Raw genomic sequence first — 5,132 nt, forward strand, 5'->3', positions numbered from 1 at the left:
AACAGTGAGAATATACTACAGATAAAAAGCACGAATCTTAAGATACATCTGGACCATACAAAAGTGGAAGAAAACAGCAAAATAAATATGCTGGCAGATATTTAGAGATTCCGTTATTTTTTGCACGTATGGAGGAAAGTTTGAACTCGGTAAGTACGGTAGGCCCCCGGCCCTGAGCATAACTTGACATGCTTTCCCATGCATGTAATGTTTATTGTGTCTTTCTATTCCATAGAATTATTTTTATGAGTGAACCTAGAATATGATCGATAGATGTTTGATTCCAGCAGAGCAGGTTGTTTGATTCCAGCAGAGCAGGTTCAGAGCTACAGGGGAGGGTTTGTAGAGTTAAATTTTCTCCCTTGTTGGGCCATTTTCGCTACCTAGTACAATAGGAACGGTGGCCTCGGCACACATGCTGGAGCAGGAGCCCAGATACAGGCCCATGACGAGGTACGGATGCGCAATGAAACTGCTGCAGGGGTTGCGTTGCGGTGCAGAGCATCCGCCGCCGCCGTCGCCGCTACAGGCTACAGCACGTGGTAGCGAACTAGCGATCGCCACGGCTACGGTCGGTCCTCCGGAGCTGACAAGTGACAGCCGAGAACAGAACCCATCGCGATGTATGTGAAATGAAATGATAGGCATGCATGATCACGATGATCCCCAGCATGATTGCCCGCCGCTCGCCTCGCCTGACTAGACGGATGGATTACCGTCATGGGAATGGGCTGTGGCTAGCACATGGTACTAGTAGCTGTTTAGTAGTGGGTTCACTCCTGTCCCATCCCATCCAGGTTTAGCAATGGATGGATGGATCTTTAGCAGAGCTAACAGCGGCGGTTACGGTGACACCTTCAGGACCTGTGCCCTTGCCCTTGCGCTCCCAAGCAAAGCAGCAGTGCAGGACAATGCCTCCCTTGGTTGCTGCTTGCCTGCTTACTCTCCCAAAAATAACTTTCGTTCTAGCTTCCCAAAAATAAATTTGACTTATATAGGGGCCTGTTCGGCAGGCTGAAAAATACTGTTCCAGCTGATTGTTGTGAGAGAAAAATATTGTTCTGACAGGACGTGAACAGTGATTTCGTGAGTGCCAGAACCAGCCAGCCAGCCAGCTTAAAGCCAGTCGACCACGCCCTAGATCTTTGAATATATTTTCATAATAAATTTATTTAGAAATATAAATTTTGCACGTATTTTTTATAAATTTAGTTAAACTTATACCACGAAAACCCAAAACGGCAGTTAATTTGAGACGGAGGGAGTATAATAACAGAATAAATAATGCAGTGCTGAGTGCTGACCTGACCACCGTCAAGACGAGGAGGAGGCAAACGCTAACCAAAAACTCATTCTGATCCGAAATTATCGGTGCGGTCAGCTTCTTGCTACACCGCCAGGACAGTGACACCGGATGCATAGCCTCAGCAGCAGCCTGGAGAACAAGCCTGGGCAAAATACCCGATACCCATTACCCGTACCCGAATTACCCAAACCCAGACCCGAATTACCCGAACCCGAGGTACCCGATCCCAAATTCGGATAGCGATTTTGATTACCCGAAATTAGTTTGGGTAATTTGGGTAATATCCCCCGGTACCCAAACTACCCGAACTACCCAAAGATTTGTTTTGTCTTTGTATTCATCATGTGTTGTTAGCTGAACCATTTAACTTATCACTTTATTAGAATATAATTCTCTCTATTTGAATGAGTGACTGTAATATATTATTCTCTACAAATTACTATTGAAATTCTATACAAATTGCTGCTGAAATTATGTATAGATCGCTACTGAAATTTAGTGTAGTTTGTTGTTTTCTATAAATTTGGGTATATCGGGTAATACCCAAACCCGAACCCGAATTATCGGGTACGAATTTGCGGGTAGTGTTTTTTCGGAAGTAATATCGGGTAGCAATTTTTATTACCCGAATTTTGAATTACCCGAATTACCCAACCCGAAAAAATCGGGTAACCCGAACGCCCGCTTACTGGAGAAACAGGAGAACCAACCAACTGCCAGATTGTTATCAAACAGTGGTAGATGCATACTATTTGTTTCTTCAGATCAGTACTGTAGTCAGTAGCAAACTGAAACTCCTTCGAATCGGTAGCAGAGGAGTGAGCACCATGAGTCGGCCAGAAAACTGATGAATCTGAATTCATTCAGATTACTACTACATACAGGAATGTTTCCATCTTATTTGTTTTTCCAGCATCAGCACTCGTAATAATCTACCAAAGCAGCAACCTATATCCAACAGCAGCACGCACGCCGACATGTACAAGATCATCACCATCATCATCAGTTCATCACTGTTCCGGGCAGGGGGAATCAGATTCGGTTGTAGCATTGTAGGAGTAGGAGTAGCAGTAGCAGTAGCAGCACATACAGTTGAACCGAGGAACAGACCACGGCGGTCACCAGCGTCACGTCCGCGGGAACACGCCCAGCATCTTCCCCTTGCCGAGGCACTCGGCGAGGCGCTTGGCGCCCTCCACCTCGGCGCCCACCAGGCCCTGCAGGAACCCGCACGCTCCCGCGGCCACCATCTGCTTCCGGCACCGCCGGGACTGCGCCACCGCCAGCAGCACCCACACGGGGAACCGCCTCTCCTCCACGCCCACGCCGCCGCTTGAACCAGAACCAGACGGGTCCCCCAGCAGCTGCACCGCGTTCACCACGCCGCGCTCGTCCTTCCGGAACGCCTTGCGGCACGCGCTCGACGCGGCCAGGACCGCCGCCAGCGCGCGCGCCGCGCCGTCGCGCTCGCCCGCGGCCTTCGCCTCCAGCATCCACACCAGCCGCGGGACGGCGGCGTCCGCGACGACGGCGTCGTAGTGCTGCTGCTGCTGCCGCCGCGCGGCCTTGCCTATGCTGCCACCTCCTGCGTTGCTGCAGAGCTCCGCGAGCGCCAGCGCGGCCTCCGTGCGGGTGATGGACCGGTCGCTGCCCAGCGCGGCGGCCACGTGCGCCACGAAGACGCCGGAGCCCGACGCGGCGGCGATCTCGGCGATGTACCGGAAGGACGCCATGTTGCGGAGGAGGCCCAGCGCGGGCGCCAGCCCCGGCGGCTCGTCGCCATCGCCCCTGCCGTCGAGGAAGTCCCTGACGCAGGCCAGCGCGCGCGCCTGGAAGACCTCGACTTTAAGCCGCTGCGCCTCGTCGCCGTCCCCCGCGGTGAGGCGCTGGAGGCACCCGAGCGCCTGCTCCTGCGCGCGCGGCGTGCCCAGGGAGACCAGCTGCAGGAGCAGCAGCGGCACCGCGCCGCCCTCGTCGCGGAACGCGGGCAGGAGGTCCGGGTACGCCGCGAGGTTGCGGAGCACTCCGGCAGCGGCGGCCTGCGCCGCCGGGGTGCCGCCGGCGCAGGCGGACAGGAGCGCCGCCACCCCGCCGCGCGCGGCCACGGCGGCGGACGCGTCCCGCGACGACGCTGTCAGCGGGAGCAGCGCCGCGCACGCGTGCTCCGCGGCGGAGCCGGACCCGGCCTCCAGCGTGCGGCAAGGTGCGGCACCACGGCGCCGGCCTCCTGCGCGAGGGCCGGGCGCGCGGCGTCCGTGGACGCGAGGGCGGCCAGCGCGGCCACGGCACGCTCGCGGAGGTCACCGACGCAGCCCGCGGAGGCGGAGTCGAGCAGCGCCGCCACCGCGGAGACGGCCGCGGCCGCGGAGGTCGCCGGCAGCGCGGGGGCTGTGCTCGCCAGCTCCTCCAGCGCGGCGGCGCGGGAGGCCGCGGACCCCAGGAGGAGCCTGGAGACGAGCGCGTCTTCCGCGGCGGAACCGGCGGAGGAGGAGGGGGCCGGCGCGGGCGCGGAGGCGAGGAGGCGCGCGTCGGCGGCGAGCTGGGCGAGCTCGGCGGCGGTGGAGGAGAGCAGCGAGACGGTGTGCAGGTGGCCGAGCCTGGGCGCGTGCGCGTCCCCCGCGGCGGACACGGACACGGACAGCAGGGCGCGGAGCGCGGTGGCGAGCGGTGCCAGCAGCGGCGCGGCGGGCGGGAAGGCCGGGCTGGCGAGGGACGCCGACAGCGCGGCGAGCGAGGCGGAGATGGACGGCCAGTGGCGGCGGAACGCCGGGGAGGAGGCCGCCGCGGCGGGCACCGCCTCCAGCAGGCGCAGGCACTCCGCGACGCCCGGGTGGTCCCCCGCCGACTCGTCCTCCGCAGGCGGCGACGGCGGCACGGTCATGGCGGCGGGATGAGAAAAGGATCAGATGGGGGGAGGAGGGAGATGCCGGGAAATGGGAAAATGCCGAGGGAGGGAGGGATGGAATGGGAAATTCTGCGCGCCAAGGCAAGGCCAACCACTGTCTCTACTTTCAGTACGCGACGTCGTGTGGGGTTTTGGGCAATTTTCTTCTTGTTTTTTTGGTAGGTGGGTGGGCTGCTGCAGTGCTGCTTCCATGGACCTTCAGTAGCAAGCTTCTGAGGGAGAGGAGAGGAGAGGAGAGGCGAGGCTGTTGTGATTCATCCGGAAACACGGTCAGGGTTTCCCGGGAGCAGAAAAAGATGGTGTGTTGTGTGTAGGATTGATGAAACCACTTGCGTGCGTCGACTCCTTCAAGCTTCAACCAGGTTTAACCCGAGCTGAAGAAACGACGCAAAACAAGCATTGTCGTTGCGAGCGCCAAAATTTTAGAGTGCAAAAAAGTTCCTTTTTTTCGCGGGCTCGGCCTCGCCATCTGAGCAGAAATCGGAATCGGCCGGACGTGTCGTCAACGTGCTCAGGACCTGGATCATGGAGTTCCTTTCACGCAGCCGTATGGACCTATGCCGACAGATGTTGCAGTTCTCTGTTGACTGTTTCTGTAATTGTTTTGTAGCCAGTGATTTGTAAACTAGAAGCCCTAGTTTTGTACTACCTGGGCCTTGTTTAGATACCCTCAAAATTCCAAGTTTTTTCACTCTCTCTCCATCACATCAATTTTTGGACGCATGCATGGAGCATTAAATATAAGTAAAAAAATAACTAATTACACAGTTTGGTTGTAAATCACGAGACGAATCTTTTGAGCCTAGTTAATCCATGATTGGACAAAGTTTGTTAAATACAAACAAAACGTGCTACAGTGTCCGGATTGCAAAAATTTGCAATCTAAACAAGGCCATGTCTATCTTCATTGCTTTATAAAGA

The 5,132-nt window shown here is 56.6% G+C and overlaps 1 pseudogene; it reads right to left on the reverse strand.

Moving 5' to 3' along the window:
- Nucleotides 1-2,024: 2,024 nt before the first annotated feature.
- On the reverse strand, nt 2,025-4,839 carry LOC136482312 (trans-splicing factor Raa3, chloroplastic-like; annotated as a pseudogene).
- Nucleotides 4,840-5,132: the final 293 nt, after the last annotated feature.

This window comes from Miscanthus floridulus, chromosome 9 (assembly GCF_019320115.1).
Source record: "Miscanthus floridulus cultivar M001 chromosome 9, ASM1932011v1, whole genome shotgun sequence".
Taxonomy (NCBI): domain Eukaryota; kingdom Viridiplantae; phylum Streptophyta; class Magnoliopsida; order Poales; family Poaceae; genus Miscanthus; species Miscanthus floridulus.